Genomic DNA, 25,226 nt, shown 5'->3' with positions numbered 1-25,226 from the left:
CCTATGATTCTGTAATTACGATAGATTATGTACTATCCGTAATGTAACAAACAAGATAGAAATTTCATTTTGGAAAAAAAAAATGTATTTGCTTAAGTCTGGAATTTTCAGCTGTTACCAGATTGTATTCTTACCAGCTAAAGTGTTCGATGGATCTCTTCCTTTTTCTACCTGGTCATCCTAACAGAATATTTGACAATCATTGCAAGCTTACATTGTTAAATTGGGTTTTCCATCATTTGACTACTTTGGAAAATTCTACAGGCTCACTTCAGACAATATATCGTTATCTTAAGAAAAATATTTCAGAAGAACATTGTATGCACCATTCACAAAATTTCTCGGAAAGTGACATCGATATTTGTTTATATGTGTGAAGTTGACAATACTTGGATGAATTTGATTTGATTTGTACCTGAGTTCATCCTCAACGGCCATTCCTCCTTGTAACAGCTGCAGCAATTTCCTTGCTGGAATGGAGAAACAGATTGTACAATATACCATACAACATTTATAAACCGCTGGTATTATTAGTTATGATATGTACTTTTATATTAAAGGTGACATACCGGGTGCATACTTTTCCATTATAGTAAAACTTGTTTACCGTTTTATTGTGAAAATTAGGTGTTTTCGGGATAATACTTCAATCCTTTTAAGCATTTTTTCTTTTCTTATCAGAAGCAGATACAGTTGTACTTGAAATACCTTTAACTTTATATGGGTTTCACTTTAGATACTCAAGTTTGTCCTTTTGTGATGAAAAATTCAGTTTCCTTGGTATTAATCCTGATTTGCCATCCAAAAACATTTTCCGATGTTTTTTTTTTATGTTTTGATGAACTCTAAGCTTGTTTGTTGAGAATCTCTGAAATTGAATGGTTTTTAGCAGTTTTAAGTTGAGTGCTGAAATCTATTTCTATCAAAACGACAGTGTTATATAAATTCTCTTTAAGATGTTTGTTTATATGTGATGGTTTGACTGGATAGACTCGAGAGGACACTGGAGCCGATGTAATCCAGTCACGTGCATTTTAGACAAAAGTAACTGAATTTTATGATAATTAGACTAATAGACTTGGACAAGTTTGCATAACACCAGACCAATATGTCTGCTATATAACCACTGAATGGATAGTGGGACAGACAGTCTAATGGTTGATGGATTGTACAAAATATCTTAAAAGATAAAAAGAAAAAAAATTAAAGATTGGCTTCACTGTGATGAAAGACCACCTATTTAGAAAGACCACTATTACATATGAAAGTTGATAATCATAAACTGTTACAAGAGACCACCTGTTTAGAGAGACCACCTTGACATAAATGATCATAAACTGTTACAAGAGACCACCTCTTTATAAAGACCACCATGACATATATGATAATAAACTGTTACAAGAAACCACCTCTTTATAAAGACCACCATGACATATATAATAATAAACTGTTACAAGAGACCACCTCTTTATAAAGACCACCATGACCACCTCTTTATAAAGACCACCATGACCACCTCTTTATAAAGACCACCATGACATATATAATAATAAACTGTTACAAGAAACCACCTCTTTATAAAGACCACCATGACATATATAATAATAAACTGTTACAAGAGACCACCTCTTTATAAAGACCACCATGACATATATAATGATAAACTTTTACAAGAGACCACCTCTTTATAAAGACCACCATGTCATATATAATAATAAACTGTTACAAGAGACCACCTCTTTATAAAGACCACCATGACATAATAATAATAAACTGTTACAAGAGACCACCTCTTTATAAAGACCACCATGACATAATAATAATAAACTGTTTCAAAAGACCACCTCTTTATAAAGACCACCATGACATATATAATAATAAACTGTTACAAGAGACCACCTGTCGAGGGAATCATGATTTATTGAAAATGAAACAGAGAAGTTTTACAGAATGTTGCCGTAACATGTGAGGCTGATGTGAGTACAGGAGTATTAACAACCCAAATACATATTGTTTCACTACATCGTGAAACAAATGCATAAAATCTGCACACATAAATAATATTTTACTTAAGAGGTTTATTTCTGTAATAAGGAGTAGAACACATGATGAAAGATGTTTGTTGGGAATTAACACTGAAGTAAAGGTAACCTTGGTAACAGATGTGTACATCATATAGGACGGCCATTGTATCTGGGATACACAGTTCTTGTTGTTGTTTCAAATATTCGTAAGAAACAAGGCTTGTTTTGTTAATAGTATAGGCATCTATTGAATGAAGTGTTAGTTGGAATTACTGGTAGAGAACAATAGTAGTACGTACTCTTGTGAGTGCTGGTAAAACCTGAGTTCTACCTATTGAGGATAGTAAGAAGTGTTTATATTGAAATATATAGTTCTTGCCTTTGGATCAATTTAAGCAATTGTCTTCATTTTGGATAATTTTTTTGTCACTTTATCTGTATCATTGTTTAACTGAACAGCAATTACTAATGAATAACATCTGAGTTGTGTAGTTCGATTTTAACTTCGCTGTAGTTTTGGGTTTCTCAGGGATCAGTTAGGATAACAAATTTTCCTGTGCGATAGTGGTTGTGTCCCTGTCGCAATGGTTTCCGAATTGCTCTGAATAGCATCCAGAGAGCTTCTCATATGTATTGTTTGATGTTGCAGCCATCAGCTACTACAAGGATGTGTTTTCTAAAAATGACCGTTATATTCACAGGGCCATTAACCCAGTAAAGTTAAATAGCATAAGACTTCATGGTACAGTAAGGTAGCATACATCCTTAAGTCTTTACACCAGAGTAAGGTAGCATACATCCTTAAGTCTTCACACCAGAGTAAGGTAGCATACATCCTTAAGTCTTCACACCAGAGTAAGGTAGCATACATCCTTAAGCCTCCTGTCACTGTAAGGTAGCATACATCTTTAAGTCTCCATGCCACAGTAAGGTAGCATACACTCTTAAGTCTTCACACCAGAGTAAGGTAGCATACATCCTTAAGTCTTTATGCTACAGTAAGGTAGCATACACCTTTAAGTCTCCATGCCACAGTAAGGTAGCATACATCTTTAAGTCTCCATGCCACAGTAAGGTAGCATACATCCTTAAGCCTCCTGTCACAGTAAGGTAGCATACATCCTTAAGCCTCCTGTCACAGTAAGGTAGCATACATCTTTAAGTCTCCATGCCACAGTAAGGTAACAAACACACTGAAGTCTGCATGTGACAGTAATGTCAAAGTAATTAAGGTAGCATACATCCTTAAATCTACATGTCACATTAAGGTAGCATACATCCTTAAGTCTGTGTGTCACAGTAAGGTAGCATACAGCCTTAAATCTCTATGCCACAGTAAGGTAGCATTACATCTTTAAGCCTCCATGTCACAGTCAGGTAGCATATATCCTTAAGTCTGTGTGTCACTATAAGGTAGCATACACGCTTAGTCTCTGTGTCATATTAAGGTAGCATACACCCTTAAGTCTCTATGTTTCAGTAATGTTACAGTGAGGTAAGATGGATTATATAACATGTATCATTTTCAGTTATCACATCACCATTATAGACTTACTGTCTATTACTTAATCAGCTGAAGTCATCCTCATGGTTTTTTTCTCTCGTATTGTTGAAATGAGAGTTAAGGTGCATGGCAATACATACACAGCATATATACAATGTGGTTATACATGACTAGCTTCCTATAATGAGAAAACAAATGGAAAAAAATAATTTTTATTTCATTTTTGGAGTGGGTAAATCTTTTATCTGAAGTACAACAGGATGTGAATGCAGTATTTTTTAAAGAATTTCTGTTCAGTTTTTAAGAAACAGATCATCTAGAGACAGAATTTTGAGTTGTGTAGGTTGGAGGAAGTCATGATTTTGTGTTTCTTTAGTTTTATTAAGACACTACACTGAGAAAATTGAATCAGAGAAGACAGAAACAGGATACCAAAAATGGTCCACATTTCCTTTTGATCCACATAGCTATTTTACAATTTTTTAAACAATTTTGTTATTTTCCCCTGTTTTTCAATTTCTATGGGTGATATCAGCAATCATCAGTCTTTATCAAAAAGGTAAAACTTCAGTCCAGATATTTAGTTTACTACTATTAATATGCTTCTTGGCTGGTGATTTTCTTCACGAAATAAGACTATTAAGTCGCGGGTAGGGGTAGGGAGGGTTACAATATTATGTTGGATTGATTTGTTTTGTTTAACGTCCTATTAACAGCCAGGGTATTTTAGGACGTGTCAGGTTTTGGAGGTGGAGGAAAGCTGGAGTACCTGGAGAAAAACCACCGGCCTACAGTCAGTACCTGGCAACTTCCCCACGTAGGTTTCGAACTTGTAATTAACCCAGAGGTGGAGGGCTAGTGATAAAGTGTAGGGACACCTAACCACTCAGCCACCGTGGCCCCCATTATGTTGAACTTCATGTGTTGAGGCAGATACTTTTGTTGGGGCCCTCATAGCTCTTTGGGGCTAGAGAGCTCAGTTGGTTAGAGGAAACTTTACCCTAATTGCTCTGGATGGAATGCAACATGCCTCCCATATGTTGTTCTGTGAGGTAGTCACCAACTACTACAAGGAGACCCTGCCTCAAAATGTCCCTGGCTGTTCAAAGGCTTATAAATCCAGCAAACAAACAAACATCTTAAGATGGATGTCTTTTTAGATATTGCATCTACAGGGAGATATAATATATATACATGTATTTTTATATGGCTCCATATACTAATGTAATAAATAGAGGATATCTAACAGTGTTTTCAGTAACACCAAATATATTGCACGAGTGGGGTTAATATTTTGATATTTTTCACGAGTGCGCAGCGAGTGAAATATATTTGGTATTACTGAAGACATTGTTAGATATTCTGTTTATTACATTTTTTATCAACGGAAAACCTACCCCGTATGCTAACTAGGCCTACAGCGATCATTTGTAAACAAAATATGTAGTTCCCCCTGTCCAGGTGCTGAGATATATGTCGGGCTTTCTGATTGGTCAATTATTTTGGTATTTTCTAATCATTAATTTGATTGGTCATATCAGCAAAAGTGATATTTTTCACTAGTGAAAAATATCACTTTTATAGAATGAATAATTTTTGATATTTCACTGGTAAAAATGTAATAAAATGCTTCAATTGTTATGAATTTATTTGACAGAAAATTTTATGCTGATTCAGGCTTTTCTTAACATATTTTTATAAAGAAATTGTAAAGATAATTTTTAATCAATGTTTTCATAATATTCTACTCAAGAGCTAATTCAATCTAATTGTAAAGATAATTTTTATTATTTTTCAAAATATTCTACACAAAATATCATTCATTGGATAAAAATGGCAAATAATTTGACCCAGAAACAGCAGAAAATCGAAAACGGTGCATAATATCGAAGAGTTACCTTCCTGTTTGCTTGGTGTAGTGTTAGAAGTTTAAACTTGTAGAAAACTAATGAATAAATTGCTTAATTGTTGGAAGAGAGTGGTATGTCTGCTATGAGAATCAACACTACTAGAAGTGGTAGATTCCACAGCTATGTCAAAATTAAGTGACAATCTGCAGGAATGATCGTCTGCTCGTAAATGACAGATCTTGTTTACCCTGGCATCTGTACAGATTTAAAAGACGTCTTACCCAAGATGTCTACCACTGCCTGATACTGAGGCCACTACATGCTACCAAAGACGTATTAGCTGACAATGGCATTGGCTTTTATTGCCTATAGTGAATTGTAGTAACGTGCACTTCATGACCACGCCGTCCAAAACCGCCTAGACCAGTATGAGTGCGTCATGGGGATGGGGCCGCGGTGGCCGAGTGGTTAAGGTGTCCTGACACATTATCACTAGCACTCCACCTCTGGGTTGCGAGTTTGAAACCAACGTGGGGCAGTTGCCAGGTACTGACCGTAGGCCGGTGGTTTTTCTCCGGGTACTCCGGCTTTCCTCCACCTCCAAAACCTGGCATGTCCTTAAATGACCCTGGCTGTTAATAGGACGTTAAAAAAAAAAAAACAAAAACAAAAATGGGGATGTATATTCAAAGAAAGGATCTGGTGGTCAATATATCCTCTTGTTCAGTTAATTAATTGGCATAGAGTTCTATTGCTTTGTTGATTTTGTTTGTTTATTGTATTTTATCATTAAAGCTATTAACAAATTGAACATGAACATATTTTGATGTTTGGTCAAATCCAACCAGGTGAGTGATACAGGCCCTTTGGGCCTCTTGTATTTTATCATTATTTTCATTTTAAAATTTTGTCTCTGAGTTACTTGGGTAAGAGTTTTTCAGTGTAATGAGCACTGTGGATAAAAAAGGAGCAGTCACTCATCCGAGAACTGATCACACTGGACGTTGCTTAATTTCGATACACAGAAACGACACTCTACAGCACAGCCACACAAGTTAGCTATTGGACTATGCAGCTAAAATGTCCATATCTATGAACCATCATATCAGCTTTGTTAAAATGAATGACCTTGAACTTATTTCATGGTTACAGAGGTAAATTTTTATTAGAAATATAAAACGTCGTCTCACTAAAATTCATCTGCATATAACCGAGGACAGAATGTTCTCAGGTTATTTTTAAAATGAATGACATTGTCCTCTTTTCAAGGTCACAGACATCAGGGTTTGATTTTATACAAGCATTAACTTACAAGTTCTGACTAGCATTTGCTTGGCACAAAACACAAAATGATTGATTAGATGGACAAACAATATGTGTTGTCAAAACAACATTAAAATAGCAATGATAGCACATCAATCATGTTGGGTCCAAAATTATATACATTGTAAATGATATTGGTTTCTTTCAGCTTTCAATAATCAGCAAATACTATAGTGGTGATTGGTGCAATTGGGTCTCGGTCTTTGGTATATTCCATGGTGTTTTTCAGAATTTTGATTCAGCAAACTTTTCCTTATACATATGTATGGATGAGAGATTTTGGTGGATTTTTGGAATTCTTAACAAAAAAATATTATGGAATTTAGAATGTTCATCTAAAAAAAAAAAGATGAAAAAAATATGAATGTTTTATAATGATGAACATTTATTTGAAAATTTTTAGAGATTTTCTTGTTAAACTTGATAATCGTAGACGGATTTAGGTCACATGCAGCTATGAACCCTGTCAAGGGACTCTCTCTAGTTTCAGTTTATCAGTGTTGTGCCAGCAGTTTGCACCCTAAGTGCCAGTCCTAAATCTCACTCAGGCAGGAAAAGAACTTTTGTTTGTATATTATGAATGAGATTCTGTACTTCTCATTTTCACAGACCCCTTCCCTTATCTTCCCTCCTCCTTCTAAAAAATGAAAATAAATAATAAAAAACAAAAACAAAAAACTGCTGAAGAATTAAATAAGTCATCACTATGCTTGACAGCCCACGACATTTGACAGTAACTGTTTTCTTGAGATTTGTTAAAATAAATTCCTGTTTGTATGGATATTGTTTCTTTGGGAGAATGGCTTTTCTTGAAGTATTTATGTGAGACCTTGAGTCTGTTTTTTTAGTTATTTTTTGTTTTTGTTATAATGAATAGCTTTCTTGTTTCTGGGGTGGGGGGTGGGGAGGGAGATTACTATATTGACCATGTATTCGGCCCAGGGGGCCAATACACAAAACTTTGACCCAAATTAGTGGTGCGTAGGCTTCAGGCCAATGTCTGAAATAGTTGATGAAGAGCTGCAATAGAAATGATTGGGCTTATTACCAGAAATGGGCTATTTACCAGACAGGCTTATTACCAGACAAATGGGCTTATTACCAGCAATGGGCTTATTACCAGACATGGGCTTATTACCAGAGATGGAGTTATTACCGGGCATGGGCTTATTACCAGAGATGGAGTTATTACCAGACATGGACTTATTACCAGACATAGGCTTATTACCAGACAAGTGTGCTTATAACCAGAAATGGGCTTATTACCAGACATAGACTTATTACCAGACAAGTGTGCTTATTACCAGAGATGGGCTCATGACCAGACTTGCATGGGCTTATTGCCAGACATGCTTGGGCTTATAACCAGACATGGGGTTATTACCAAAGATTGGCTTATTACCAGAAATGGGTTTATTACCAGACATAAGGGTTATTACCAGGCATGGGCTTATTACCAGAGATGGGCTTATTACCAGACATAAGGGTTATTACCAGACATGGGCTTATTACCAGACATAAGGGTTATTACCAGACATAAGGGTTATTACCAGATAAATAGACCTTGTGAATCTTATACTGGGTGATACTCACTTTTCATTGTGAGAGACAATGATTGTGTAGTTATTGTTTTACTGAACAGCTCCTATTTTATACTTCTCAAGTTATACCAACGTGATTCAGTTCAAACTATCCTCAGAGTGGGAACCTGATGGATTCTCTACAAACATGGACCCTGGGGTGGGGACCTGATGGATTCTCTACATACATGGACTCTGGGGTGGGGACCTGATGGATTCTCTACAAACATGGACCCTGGGGTGGGGACCTAATTGATTCTAAATACATGGACCCCTAGGGTGGGGACCTGATTGATTCTCCTATATACATGGACCCTGGGGTGGGGACCTGATGGATTCTCTACATACATGGACTCTGGGGTGGGGACCTTATTGATTCTAAATACATGGACCCCTGGGGTGGTGACCTGATTGATTCTCCTATATACATGGACCCTGGGGTGGGGACCTGATGGATTCTCTACAAACATGGACCCTGGGGTGGGGACCTAATTGATTCTAAATACATGGACCCCTAGGGTGGGGACCTGATTGATTCTCCTATATACATGGACCCTGGGGTGGGGACCTGATGGATTCTCTACATACATGGACTCTGGGGTGGGGACCTAATTGATTCTAAATACATGGACCCCTGGGGTGGTGACCTGATTGATTCTCCTATATACATGGACCCTGGGGTGGGGACCTGATGGATTCTCACATACATGGACTCTGGGGTGGGGACCTAATTGATTCTAAATACATGGACCCCTAGGGTGGGGACTTGATTGATTCTCCTATATACATGGACCCTGGGGTGGGGACCTGATGGATTCTCCTATATACATGAACCCCCGGGGTGGGGACCTGATGGATTCTCCTATATACATGAACCCCTGGGGTGGGGACTTGATGGATTCTCTACATACATGGACCCTGGGGTGGGGACCTGATGGATTCTCTACATACATGGACCCTGGGGTGGGGACCTGATGGATTCTCTATAAACATGGACCCTGGGGTGGTGACCTGATTGATTCTCCTATATACATGGACCCTGGGGTGGGGACCTGATTGATTCTTTATATACATTGACCCTGGGGTGGTGACCTGATAGATTCTCTACAAACATGGAACCTGGGGTGGTGACCTGATGGATTCTCTATATACATTGACCCTGGGGTGGGGACCTGATGGATTCTCTACATACATGGACCCCTGGGGTGGTGACCTGATGGATTCTCTACATACATGGACCCTGGGGTGGTGACCTGATGGATTCTCTATATACATGGACCCTGGGGTGGTGACCTGATGGATTCTCTATATACGTGGACCCTAGGATGGTGACCTGATGGATTCTCTATATACATGGACCCTGGGGTGGTGACCTGATGGATTCTCTACATACATGGACCCTGGGGTGGTGACCTGATGGATTCTCTACATACATGGACCCTTGGATGGGGACCTGATGGATTCTCTACATACATGGACCCTGGGGTGGGGACCTGATGGATTCTCTACATACATGAACCCTGGGGTGGGGACCTGATTGATTCTTTATATACATTGACCCTAGGGTGGTGACCTGATGGATTCTCTATATACATTGACCCTGGGGTGGTGACCTGATGGATTCTCTACATACATGGACCCTGGGGTGAGGACCTGATGGATTCTCTATATACATTGACCCTGGGGTGGTGACCTGATGGATTCTCTACATACATGGACCCTGGGGTGGGGACCTGATGGATTCTCTATAAACATGGACCCCTGGGGTGGTGACCTGATGGATTCTCTATAAACATGGACCCTGGGGTGGTGACCTGATGGATTCTCTATAAACATGGACCCTTGAATGGGGACCTGATGGATTCTCTACATACATGGACCCTGGGGTGGGGACCTGATGGATTCTCTACATACATGGACCCTGGGGTGGTGACCTGATGGATTCTCTACATACATGGACCCCTGGGGTGGTGACCTGATGGATTCTCTACATACATGGACCCTGGGGTGGGGACCTGATGGATTCTCTACATACATGGACCCTGGGATGGGGACCTGATGGATTCTCTACATACATGGAATCTGGGGTGGGGACCTGATGGATTCTCTACATACATGGAATCTGGGGTGGGGACCTGATGGATTCTCTACATACATGGACCCTGGGGTGGGGACCTGATGGATTCTCCTATATACATGGACCCTGGGGTGGTGACCTGATGGATTCTCTACATACATGGACCCTGGGGTGGGGACCTCATGAATTCTCTACATACATGGACCCTGGGGTGGTGACCTGATGGATTCTCTACATACATGGACCCTTGGATGGGGACCTGATGGATTCTCTACATACATGGACCCTGGGATGGGGACCTGATGGATTCTCTACATACATGGAATCCTGGGGTGGGGACCTGATGGATTCTCTACATACATGGACCCTGGGGTGGTGACCTGATGGATTCTCTATATACATGGACCCTGGGATGGGGACCTGATGGATACTCTACATACATGGACCCTGGGGTGGGGACCTGATGGATACTCTACATACATGGACCCTGGGATGGGGACCTGATGGATTCTCTACATACATGGACTCTGGGGTGGGGACCTGATGGATACTCTATATACATGGACCCCTGGGATGGGGACCTGATGGATACTCTACATACATGGACCCTAGGGGTGGGGACCTGATGGATACTCTACATATATGGACCCTGGGGTGGGGACCTGATGGATACTCTACATACATGGACCCTGGGGTGGGGACCTGATGGATTCTCTATATACATGGACCATGGGGTGGGGACCTGATGGATACTCTACATACATGGACCCTGGGGTGGGGACCTGATGGATACTCTATATACATGGACCCTAGGGTGGGGACCTGATGGATTATCTACATACATGGACCCTAGGGGTGGGGACCTGATGGATTTTCTATATACATGGACCCCTAGGGTGGGGCTCACATTGATCGTTAACCTGTCATATCAATTTGCTTGGTTCGGATGTTTATGACGTTTTTTGAAGAACGACTTGCTTAGGTTTTACCGAAGTGTAAAAAAAACATAAAAGATATTTTCACACACATTTCCTGTACAATGTATATCTAAGCTGGCTTTATTCAAATCCAGGGAATTGGTCATAGTTGTTTGACTCCTTTCAAATGCAGACAGGATGTATTGAGATATTGCTTTTGATTAAATTAAATGCAATACTTTGACATGATGTGCCGAAGGAGAAACCGTTGATGGACGAGATTTTTCGGTTTTATCTGTAAGTTTAGGGGACGGTACAACAAGGCAGCGTCCTGGTACGTATGGTGCCATTTTGATACCTCCTGTTACCAGTTCATCGTTGTCACTTATGTATCATTAAACAAACTTACACATAATTGAAATTGGAAAGGGAACTGGCCATTGATTACATCTCATGATATAGTATGCCTGTACCAGTGGGCTCTCCAGTAATGTACTCTCAAACAGGAATTAAGGTGTGAAAAGAAATACTGGTAATCTGAAAATATAAAAAAAATAAAACCGTTATAACACAACGTATGGCCCGAGGAGAAATTTTAGTAAATTTTTCCGATAAATATCTGGGTATGTTTAAGTATATGTATACCTGATTAGTTTGAGTGGTAGGATGGGAGCAATAAGTTGTGACTGTCTCCTCAATATACTGTAAACAATATATGCCCTGACAGTGTCATTGTAAATAAAATCTTTGACCTCTTACCCCTGACCCTGTTAGTGTCACCTTTATTCTTTGACCTTTGACCTATCCTAGCTGTGGCAATAGGATAAAAAAAATCCATCAATGCAGTTATATGGCTGCAAATAGAATTTTTGTTGGACTACTCTTACAAAATACATAAGAATTTTGTGAAAATCAACTGATTGGCAGTCATAATAGTTTACAGTTGTGGATTTAGTCACAATAGTTTACAGTTGTGGATTTAGTCACAATAGTTTACAATTGTGGATTTAGTCATAATAGTTTACAGTTGTGGATTTAGTCACAATAGTTTACAATTGTGGATTTAGTCACAATAGTTAACAGTTGTGGATTTAGTCACAATAGTTAACAGTTGTGGATTTAGTCACAATAGTTCACAGTTGTTGATTGAGTCACAATAGTTTACAATTGTGGATTTAGTCACAATAGTTCACAGTTGTGGATTTAGTCATAATAGTTTACAGTTGTGGATTAAGTCACAATAGTTTACAATTGTGGATTTAGTCACAATAGTTAACAGTTGTGGATTTAGTCATAATAGTTTACAGTTGTGGATTTAGTCACAATAGTTTACAATTGTGGATTTAGTCACAATAGTTAACAGTTGTGGATTTAGTCACAATAGTTTACAGTTGTTGATTGAGTCACAATAGTTTACAATTGTGGATTTAGTCACAATAGTTCACAGTTGTGGATTTAGTCACAATAGTTCACAGTTGTGGATTTAGTCATAATAGTTTACAGTTGTGGATTTAGTCACAATAGTTTACAATTGTGGATTTAGTCACAATAGTTAACAGTTGTGGATTTAGTCACAATAGTTAACAGTTGTGGATTTAGTCACAATAGTTCACAGTTGTGGATTTAGTCACAATAGTATAAGTTGTGGATTGAGTCACAATAGTTCACAGTTGTTGATTGAGTCACAATAGTTAACAGTTGTGGATTTAGTCACAATAGTTCACAGTTGTGGATTTAGTCACAATAGTTCACAGTTGTGGATTTAGTCACAATAGTATAAGTTGTGGATTGAGTCACAATAGTTCACAGTTGTGGATTTCATCACAATAGTTTACAATTGTGGATTTAGTCACAATAGTTTACAATTGTGGATTTAGTCACAATAGTTTACAATAGTGGATTGAGTCACAATAGTTTACAATTGTGGATTTAGTCACAATAGTTCACAGTTGTGGATTTAGTCACAATAGTTTACAATTGTGGATTTAGTCACACTAGTTTACAGTTGTGGATTTAGTCTAGGTACAACATCAATTGTAAATTGCTGTCAGGAGGTTTTCTATGTCAAAATCTACAGATATGATGATCACATCCTTGAAGTTGTGCTTCTGCCATAATGTACTAGCATGCTCCAGTTTCATATTGTTTGTTGGGTTTTCGGATGTGAACATTCAGGCTAATTTTGAGGTGGGCCTTCCTTGTAGTAGCTGGTGGCCACTTCACTGAACAACATACTGGAGACCCTTCTTCAAGAGTGACTGGGGTAAAGTGTGTTGCCCAAGAACACAACCATGACAGCACATGGTGGTATTTGTTCTCTCAGTTCCCTGAGAAACAATTTAAAGTTCTGATTCTAGTATATTTCACAGTTGTGTCGGATCAATCTACCTTTTATCATGTTTCACCTGAAAAATACAGGTGAGATGGTTGTATCTTTGATCTTATGCACTTAAGTCACAAAGGTATGTAATGTTAATGGAAGAAGTGCTATTTTATAAATTGTCCTGAATATATAGACTTCCAAAAATGTTCAATAAAGCTTGATACCCGAAGCAGTTGATACTTCAGTCCACTGACCATTTCCTGTTAATTGTTCATATCCATGACCTGTGTGGTCCCTCTCCTGTATATACTGGAGATAAATATCTATGTACCTGTACTGTCAATAAAATCTGTATTTTGCGAGTTAGAATGCATTTCCAAATATCGCACTTCATTGATGGACAGCTTTCTATAGAAAAAAAGTGTGTAATGAAAGAAAAAACCTTTTTAGAAAAATTACATACGTTACTGTTGCCATGGCGATTCACAATTAAGCAAGCACTTAACAGTGTTCAGGGGTTGATGTTAATGTGAATTTGGTTGGATTTTAGATTGAGATTAGCATCCCCATGCCAGGGCAGAATGACAGTTTATTGGGTAGAAATATCAGAATCGGAGTGTGAAATAGACACTTAAACGGTATTTGCAATGAAATATCAAACTTGTGTTACATTATTACCTGAGCAAGAATGTTTTCTGAAATTCTATACTTTTTTTTAAAGGTACAATATCAGTGTGAACATCGATCAAATTTCATGTATTTGATGGTAGAACCATGAAGATATGGATGCAAAATAAATGAAATCAACGCTCTAAGGTATATCTGTGGCAGGGCTTGGCACTTTGCTCCAATTTATTACAGAACCCTGAACTTAGTTAAATGGGATGGTCTCCTTTAGTATGATACTGTGACCAGAGCTTTGAATGGCAAAGAAAAAAATACACATGGTTACAAAAAAAAATCCTATTTGAAAAAAGGTATTTCAGAATTTGTATTTTGTTGATCCCCTTTTGCAGAAATAAAGGGAGACAATCAAGATGGTAAAAGTAAGAAATGGTAGTAAAAAACAAAAATTCTGAATTTTCACAATAAAACCTGGTCTGATTCACATGATCATTGAAATAACAATATTATTTTAGATTATTTAGAATTTCATGTGTTAAATAAAATAAAAATGAAAAATTCTTTGGATCTTTACAAATTTCATATGAAGATTATTGATAGTTTGTAATTTTTCAGGTGTTGTAAAAATATCTTTTCTATAAATCTTTAAAACATTTTCTGTATATAATTTTTGTATTGATCTTTTAAAATTTCACGTTTCTTAAATTGTATAAAGTTTGACCTTTTGATACTTTAATGATGTTTTAATCGTTTAACAATTGCAACAAAAGATTGTGTAATAAAAACTGGTATTAATATCTTTCGTAGAACCATTCTGATTTTATCACTCAATCTTAAACTGACAAATCAATAGGTATTTTCACATTAGACTTTGACTCAAGTAAAAATGCATTATGTCATTAATGTATAATTACCTCTATAAGTTAATGATTTCGTACTTAATATCAACAGGAAAATTCAGTACAGTATATACACATATATAAATGTATGTACTTTGCTAATTCTATCATAAAGAAGATTTAGATGCATTAAATTAACAATAGCTTTTTACATACAACATTTATAGATGACAATTGCATTATAATACAATAAAGATTAGCTAAGTGCATTATTAATAGTCTATATGACAAGATGTCAAGGAAAAGTAATCTGATCATTTAAACATTTATAATCTATTCCAAGTCAGTTAATTGTTTTATGATGGAAATCCTTGCAGTAAGTTATTGTATGACATTCATAAGCTTGACTTAACATTCTGTAGAACATGATTTGCAAATATTTAAGATTCATTTATTCATAGAAATAAAATGATTTAAAAACATTAAATTTTATATGTATAGTGATAATGAGATTGATTTATTTGAACAAACTGTATCACCTAGACGCCAAATTTCAGTACCTGATGGTGTTTGAGGATATAAGGAGCACCTGTATATATTTTTTTGAACCTTGAAGGTTAATAACCGTTCTTTCCTTCCATAATCAGTTTGAAATAAAAGTGTGGAGCACTTCACAGGTTCCAAGTAATATTTTTTCCAAATTGAAATTTTAAAATTAGAGGTAAAAACATTCACAACCTGTCTTAGAGGGTCAAGGTTTTGTACACAACCAGTTAGAGGTAAAAACATTCACAACCTGTCTTAGAGGGTCAATGTTTTGTACACAACCAGTTAGAGGTAAAAACATTCACAACCTGTCTTAGAGGGTCAAGGTTTTGTACCAAGCCAGTTGGAGGTTAAAACATTCACATCGTGTTTTAGAGGGTCAATGTTTTGCACTAATGACTAGGAAAGATCTTTATTTAGTTTTCACCAAGAAGGTGTGAGGTGCCCAACAAGTTAGTCTCACAGCGAAAATATTTTGATAAAACTAAATTTGATATGAAGATTTGAATCTAAATAAGGTTGAGTCAAATTTGGGGATTATAATTCAATTCCAGATGGACATGCTCTTTCCATGCCTGGTTGTCTGAAGTTTTACTGCATAAATTAAGACTTTAAAGTATAGCGAATATCTGGCATGTTACATCTATTTATCAGATGTTGACAGGATCGTTTAAAAAGTCTTAAAGGCTTCTTGTTTAAAAATGATCATCATCTGGTATCTAAAAATTTTTAATGAACAAATTTAGTTTTGATAAATAGCCGAGAATTATTACTTCAGTTTTTTTACCTGCTGAGTTCCTGTAATGTGACATTTTATTAGCCTTGAAACCAGTAAATTTCCTTTCCATATTACACAATGAAAATTGTCTTGATTTCAACATCAGTTTAATTTTTTTTAAATTTGAAAATTTAACTTTGATTTTCCGCTTGAGATATTTCCCAAATCTCTCTTGTTGTTATGAAACACACTCATGATCTAGGCTATTGTTTGTCATATGCCCTGTTCCGTGTCTGTAACTTTCTATAAATATGTCTTTTTATCATTTGTGAAACTATTTTGATTATATTAAAAAAATAAAAACCATGAATATATTAGTATATTTCAAACAGACTCTGGAGAAGTAATAAACAGAGCGTTTTATTTTAAGTGTGTTTATTCTAATCTCAATAATATTATGATGATACAGAGAGTTGGCTTCTGTAAATGATATAGTTATAATTTTTTTTTTAAATATCCATTTTATAGAGATGTCTAAATGGTCATGGAAAATTAAAGTGCGAATTATCATAGGAACATATTTTGTGTTCGTATGATAAGATCACTGCATCTATAAATTTTGATTCTTTTGTAAGGGGAAAATCTCACCTTACTTCATAATCCGTTTTCTGGAATTATTTCTCATAATGTGATGATCTGTGGTAATATTGTATAATGTATAACATAAGATGGTTGATTGGCGGTCATGACCAACTTGGTCAGCTCTGCCATAAATTGAGCACAGTTTTAATTATGACAGACATCAACAATTTATTGCTTGCCCTATAAAAATTATTAGATATGCATCTGTACTTTAATAAATTTTATGGCAGGTTGGGTATTGAAAAGTTATGTTATGATTTAAGATTGAAAATGGCAATTTGACATCCTTATAGTGTAAAAATGTAGATTTATTCTATATGTGATGTCTGTATCCTCAGAGGGGAGGGGGGGGGGGGGGGGGGGGGGGGGGATTGCAAGATGTCTATTAATATGCATATGAAGGTTTCATATGTTTGTACTTAAAAATAATTGGTGGCCATATATATAGCAAAAAAAATTAAAAAAAAAAATTGCCCCAGGGGTGGGGATTTGGTGGGGTGGGTTGGGGTGGGGATTTGGTGGGATGGGGTGGGGTGGGGTGAGAAACATTGTAAATGACACCCCCTTTGTCCTCCATTCATATCTTCACTATTTCAGATTGATGAAATCAAAAATATTTATTTTTTTAGAAGAGTTCTTTTTACCCAAGGGGGGTACATTTTATGCAGGAATAAAAAGTATCCGGATACCGTTTGGCTGAAGGATGCAAATTATGCATAAAACGGCACACCGGTAATGTATTCTGTAACATGGGGATCATATTTACTTTCACTTATTGCTTCACTAAGCCAGATACAAGATCTAGTTTGACAATTTCATTCAAGACTTTTCAGCTCCAATTTTTTTTTTTTTCAAATTTAAATACATAAGTATGGAAATAAATGATAAATCTAAACCATTACTTCTAACACAAACCATTTATATGCTAATAAAATGCAAGACCTATTTAAAGAAAAAAAAAAACAGTGAAAATTTAAAACAATATTTATCTTTTGACACGAGACACTGGCTAACTTAAGTTATTATTTTGTCCAATTGAAAACAGATTTAAATTGATAACCACTGCGTGCCTGGGTGCCTGGGTTGTAGATTGTGAAGATTTGACCTGTTTCTTGTCCGTAGGAATTAGAGGCAGGATGTTGTAAAGCAATAACTGTTTATATGTAAATGTGTTTTTTCTGCTCTGTTGCTTTTGTCAGTTCGAAAGTGATGAAGTAGGTCAATGGTAACACTCTCGTGCCGGAAATGAAACTTTTAAAAATCACCGCAGTTTATCATAGATAAGTTAATGTATATGAATTTTTTTATAATCATGTCTGTCTCTTTAAAGCTGACTTATTTTACTCAAACTTTCAATATCTAATGAAAATAAATCCTAGACATTTTTTACTCAAACTTTCAGTATCTTATCAGAATGAATGCTTTACTTTATCACTGTATTAAAATCCTAACACTTTAAACAAAAATTTGTGTCATAGAGTTTTAAAAAATCACTAATTTCACATTATGTAATTATAAGCTTTTATGCTCCGCAAATGTTGTCCCTCTTGAAGAGGAGAGTTTCAATCCAAAATTGAATGGAAAGAGGGATTGATCTTATATAGAAGTCTACTCTTTTAGTACATATGAGGAGATTGCGAACAAATTTGGCATGGAACCTCTGGTCCAATGGAATTCAATGATGTTTATATGAAAGGTCTACGCTGGATACAAAGGAAAGAGTCTATTATTTATCAAAATAAGAATTATTCTTTAAAGAATAATTCTAGATATATATTAGGAAAGAAATATTGACCAAATTTGGCAATTGTAGCATTCATGAACAAAGGATTGCTTAAAGATCAAAAACATATTGCCCTCACACAAAAGAGTAGAATCTTATACAAACCCACCGGATCTAAAACACTGTCAAACTAGCAACAGCTCGGGACAAATGACTACGGAATTATCATAAGATTGTACAAATGACTTCTGTTTATACAGATGTCTTTTCCAAAAATTATTCATGGTTTTGAGTCATAATATCATCCACTCTAATTTTTCCTTGAGTGCAAAACCATCACAGATAGTCATTAAGAGGCATTGTTAACCTTGCCTGTTAGGTATGTACTTAAGAAGTTTATTTCATATAAAACAATGATATATTTTCTCTCGGCTTTGACATTTATTATACCCTTTGATGGATGGATTATTTTGTATCCTTTTAAAAAAAAAAATTATTAGGACTTTCAATATAACACAGAAAACATTTCTCATGAATATATATATGGTGAAAAGTCATCATCATTGTCGTCATTGTCATCATCATTGTCGTCATCGTCATCATCATTGTCGTCATCATCATTATCGTCATCATCATTGCCGTCATCGTCATCATCATTGCCGTCATCATCTTCATCATCATCATCATCATCATCATAAACAATTGCAAATCATTATCATGAAGTGGCTTTATTTAACAGAAAATCTATAACTTTTGATTATGACCTTACTGTTACTTTCGGAGGTTTATCATAATTTTTGATAGAGCAAATTGTGGTATCATATTTATCTATGCCATCATAGGGAGACTTGTCAGATTTTATGGGGACAGGAAGTGGACAACAACCCAAGCATCGACAGCTTGATCTGTCTATCATTAATATTTGCATATATTTTTGTCAGCAAAATAAAATATTCATAAAAATGTAAAAAAAATTGGAGTTATATTAAAAAAAATATCAACAGTATAAGAAATAATATTTTACTTGATAACAATCCGTAATATTGGTTGTTTTTTGTTTGTATATCAAAGCCGAAAGCAGACAATACTGGTACTGGTTTAATGAAAGTAACTGTACCATACACAAAATGCCAGCACCTCATTAAGGTAATCCTCTGTGACATGACAACACGAGAAAGCACTGTTGGCTTGAAGTGATGTCCAGTGAATAATTTGTATAGCAAGATTGAAATTTCGTCTTTCAATCATCGTGTACTAAAACTGAAAATGAAATATGAATGGACATTTGCCAGAAACAATTAAATCTGTGATTATGAGGTGCACAACCCATCTTCCTTTTGTACTGTAGAAATTTTACTTGGAAAAAATGTCTTTGCGGGAAAGCCCCTTTAGATAATCAACAAAATATTTCATACATACTGTAAACTCAGATATTTTAGTGGTGATCTTATTTGTTCCACTTTTCTTGTTAGAAGTGTATGCAATATTATGATTGCGCTAATTTATATAAACTGTTTCTATATAAAATAATTTTGGTGCGCCAACTCATCACTGGGCTAATCTGTTAAAAATTTGAAATGCGCTAAAATTTGATTACACCAAATATAGTACGTTTACAGTATTTCTTTCATTGAATTGACATTAAAGTAAACCATTTAATTCACTTGAATGTTTGAGCCAGTGTACAGCTGTACAGTAAAATCTGTTCAAGCGGAGTCATCATGACCATCAGGTTTGTTTGTAGTTTATTCTAATTGAAGTATAAATTAAGACTTTAAATCCACAATTAGAAGAATTTGGTAGAATTTGAATCCACATGGTCTGTATAAAGAAACAGTTGACATTTGTTTTCTAGGTTAAGCTTCAAATTAGGTTTCAATACATTTAGTATCAAACATTGACAATACATATAATATTTGATGGTACTATTTTAGGTAAGATGACAAGTTTTAAGTCCTGCTGGGGATGTTGAGAGGATGTTTAATTCTTATCTCTAAATTACACCCTTTTCTGTTTGGCAGTTGTACAGAACCACAAACAACAATTGTAAAATCTGTACCCTATCTATACATCTACACAAATGTGGCCTCAGTAACAGGAAGTTTTACATAATTGTTTAGAAGTTGAATGTGATTATCTCCCCTTCTGACCTATTAAGGCTTGTGATCATATATCATCAATATAAAGGTCTGATGGTATCAAAACGTAACTGTCAGTATGAAATCCAAATTTTGATCAACAGAAAATTAATTTTGACCTTTATGGAGATAAAAAATGTACTTTTTTAGTATTGTTTTTAATAAGCATTACAGTAACATAGAAAATTCTATTGAAAAAAGAAAATATTTTACTAAAAATCATTATCAAGCTGATATCAAATGAATGGGTGGTTTTAATGTGCAGGTTTTTGTGTCGCCTTGAAAAGGTGACATATATGTATTACTATGTCGGCGTCGACGCCGTTTGCACATTGGTTTCCGTGCAATAACTTGAATTCCCTTTGACCAGTCAAACTCAATTGAAACTTCATACAGTGCTTCCTTACCAAAAGTGCTTGCTTGGGATTGCTTTTCAGGTTCAAAGGTTAAAGATCAAGGTCACTGTTACTATTAATAGAAAATTTGTTTCCATGCAATAACTTCAGTTTCCTTTGGATAATCAAACTCAAACTTCATACAGTGCCTCCTTACCAAAATTACTTGCTTGGGATTGCTTTTCAGGTTCACAGGTCAAAGGTTAAGATCACTTACTATTAATAGAAAATTGGTTTCCATGCAATAACTTGAGTTCCCTTTGGCCAATCAAAGTCGAACTTCATACAGTGCTTCCTTACCAAAAGTGCTTGCTTGAGATTGCTTTTCAGGTTGAAAGGTCAAAGGTCGAGGTCACTGTTAGTATTAATAAAAAATTGGTTTCCATACAATAACTTGAGTTCCCTTCAGCCAATCAAACTCAAACTTCACACAGTGGTTCCTTACCAAAAGTGCTTGCTTAGGATTGCTTTTCAGGTTCAAAGGTCAAAGGTCCTAGCTACTATGAATAGAAAATAGGTTTGCTTGCGACAACTTGAGATCCCTTGGGCCAATCAAACTCAAAACTTGATGCATTGCCTTTTTTATAGGAAGTGCTTGCTTGGAATTGCTTTAAGTTTCGATGTTCAAACGTCAAGGTCACTGTTGCTATTAATAGAAACTTGGTTTCCATTTGATAACTCGAGTTCCCTTGGACCAATTAAACTCAAGTTTTGTATAGTACTTCCTTATCAAAAGTGCTTGCTTGGGATTGCTTTTCAGGTTTGAAAGTCACGGTCACTGTAAATAAATAGAAAATCTGTCCAGTTCCCTTTGGGTCAATCAACCTAAAACTTCATATAGTGCTTTCTGTATGAAAAACACTTAAATTTTACATGAAACTTGTTTTGATTTGCAAAGCAGATCAGTTTGATTTTTGTCAAATTCTACAAATATTTGTACTGATTGGAAATTTTTACTTAAAACTGATAGATCTTTATATTTCCATTTTTTGTGTCTCCTTTTTCTGAAAAAGGTGCCATATAGCTATTACTATAATTTGTGAGTTCATTCATTGTATGGAAATCCATCCAGCAAATCATACAAATTATACAATACAATGAATATCCAAGCTGGTTTTTTTTAAAATCCTAGCTTGCTGTGAAGGCGACACATCCACTTCAGTGGAATTCTTGTATGAAAAGGAGTGGTCTCAAAAGACAGGTTTAATGAAAAGGGGTGCTCTCAAAGGGCAGGTTTAATGATAAGGGGTGTTCTCAAAGGACATGTTTTATGAAAAGGGTTGGTCTCAAAGGGCAGGTTTTATGAAAAGTGGTGGCATGAAAGACAAGTTTACCTGTTTTATGAATAAGCTAGTCTCAAAGGACAGATTTAATGATAAGGGGTGTTCTCAAAGGGCAGGTTTAATGATAAGGGGTGTTCTCAAAAGGCAGGTTTTGTGAAAAGGGATGGTGTCAACAACAGTTGGTCTCAAAAGATCCATTCAGTGAAAAGGGGTGGTCTTAAAGGAAAGGTCTAATGAAAGTGATGGTATCAAAAGACAGGTTTAATACAGGGCTGGTCACAAAGGACAAGTTTGATAAAAAGGGATGGTCACAAAGGACAGGTATTATGAAAATGGTTGGTCTCAAGGACAGGTTTAATGCATAGCGTGGTCTCATATGTCAGATTTTTAATGAAAAGGGGTGGTCTCAAAGGACCTCATTTGAGAGGTTAACCACAAAAATTACTCCAAAAACATAGATAGAAAAGAAGGGGTGTTCTCAAAGGGTTCCTTCTGTGCAGTTAACAAGCAATAGTAAGTGTAATTTATCAGTCAATGAGGGGGGTTGTTTTAACTCCCACATTGTGATCGTGCCAGAAACATCATTACCCAATAAGTGGAATAACCGTAAAGACATCGTAGTGATGAATAGATAACTTCAGGTTAATAATCATCCATCTGTCAGGAAATTGTCACCGTGCCCAAACACAAATTTCAGCAAACAGCTACAGTAGTTACATCTGAATGAATTTTAGTTACACGTTATGGAGTATAATAAGTTGGTTACCGAAGAAATCACAGGACTTTTTTATTGGACTGCTGATAAATGTGCAGTGATATTATCCTACAAATCAGAATAATTATGTAGCAATTATCTTCATATTTGCATTTTCCCCTTTTTCAAATGATGTATGATTTCTTCTGAGGAAATATCACATCAGGGGAATCACAGGTTATATTAATATGTCTCTACTTTATAAACTCTATAAAGTAACTGGTTAAATAGATTGTATCCTTTGACTTTCCTTCAATGTGTTTTAGTCCTGTGTGTTAGTCTAGGAACTAAAACACCCCTGCTAAACTAAAACACCCCTGCTGAACTAAACACACCCCCACAAGGGTCATTCAACTGAGATGAGCAGAGCTTGTTACCGAAACCTTATCAGTTGCTAAGGAGGCTGTGAAAGGGATGTACTAGTTGTTGTACTGTGATAGGGTTGTACTGGTTGTTAGACTGTGATAGGGTTGTACTGGTTGTTAGACTGTGATAGGGTTGTACTGGTTGTTAGGGTGTGATAGGGTTGTACTGGTTGTTAGACTGTGATAGGGTTGTACTGGTTGTTAGACTGTGATAGGGTTGTACTGGTTGTTAGACTGTGATAGGGTTGTACTGGTTGTTAGGGTGTGATAGGGTTATACTGGTTGTTAGGGTGTGATAGGGTTGTACTGGTTGTTAGACTGTGATAGGGTTGTACTGGTTGTTAGACTGTGATAGGGTTGTACTGGTTGTTAGGGTGTGATAGGGTTGTACTGGTTGTTAGACTGTGATAGGGTTGTACTGGTTGTTAGACTGTGATAGGGTTGTACTGGTTGTTAGACTGTGATAGGGTTGTACTGGTTGTTAGACTGTGATAGGGTTGTACTGGTTGTTAGACTGTGATAGGGTTGTTCTGGTTGTTAGGGTGTTATAGGGTTGTACTGGTTGTTAGACTGTGATAGGGTTGTACTGGTTGTTAGGGTGTGATAGGGTTGTACTGGTTGTTAGACTGTGATAGGGTTGTACTGGTTGTTAGGGTGTGATAGGGTTGTACTGGTTGTTAGACTGTGATAGGGTTGTACTGGTTGTTAGGGTGTGATAGGGTTGTACTGGTTGTTAGACTGTGATAGGGTTGTACTGGTTGTTAGGGTGTGATAGGGTTGTACTGGTTGTTAGGGTGTGATAGGGTTGTACTGGTTGTTAGACTGTGATAGGGTTGTACTGGTTGTTAGACTGTGATAGGGTTGTACTGGTTGTTAGGGTGTGATAGGGTTGTACTGGTTGTTAGGGTGTGATAGGGTTGTACTGGTTGTTGTACTGTGATAGGGTTGTACTGGTTGTTAGGGTGTGATAGGGTTGTACTGGTTGTTAGGGTGTGATAGGGTTGTACTGGTTGTTGTACTGTGATAGGGTTGTACTGGTTGTTAGGGTGTGATAGGGTTGTACTGGTTGTTAGACTGTGATAGGGTTGTACTGGTTGTTAGGGTGTGATAGGGTTATACTGGTTGTTAGAGTGTGATAGGGTTGTACTGGTTGTTAGGGTGTGATAGAGGTTGTACTGGTTGTTAGGGTGTGATAGGGTTGTACTGGTTGTTAGGGTGTGATAGGGTTGTACTGGTTATTAGACTGTGATAGGGTTGTACTGGTTATTAGACTGTGATAGGGTTGTACTGGTTGTTAGGCTGTGATATGGTTGTACTGGTTGTTAGACTGTGATAGGGTTGTACTGGTTGTTAGGGTGTGATAGGGTTGTACTGGTTGTTAGACTGTGATAGGGTTGTACTGGTTGTTGTACTGTGATAGGGTTGTACTGGTTGTTAGACTGTGATAGGGTTGTACTGGTTGTTAGACTGTGATAGGGTTGTACTGGTTGTTAGGGTGTGATAGGGTTATACTGGTTGTTAGGGTGTGATAGGGTTGTACTGGTTGTTAGACTGTGACAGGGTTGTACTGGTTGTTGTACTGTGATAGGGTTGTACTGGTT

The 25,226-nt window shown here is 36.5% G+C and overlaps 1 protein-coding gene across 3 annotated transcripts in view; it reads left to right on the top strand.

The window, feature by feature from the left end:
* LOC117339150 (cytosolic purine 5'-nucleotidase-like) overlaps positions 1-25,226 on the top strand; it is a 132,902-nt gene that overhangs the window by 14,894 nt on the left and 92,782 nt on the right. The window lies entirely within an intron of this gene.

This window comes from Pecten maximus, chromosome 12 (assembly GCF_902652985.1).
Source record: "Pecten maximus chromosome 12, xPecMax1.1, whole genome shotgun sequence".
Classification (NCBI taxonomy): Eukaryota; Metazoa; Mollusca; class Bivalvia; order Pectinida; family Pectinidae; genus Pecten; species Pecten maximus.
This window is presented reverse-complemented; position numbering and strand designations above follow the sequence as displayed.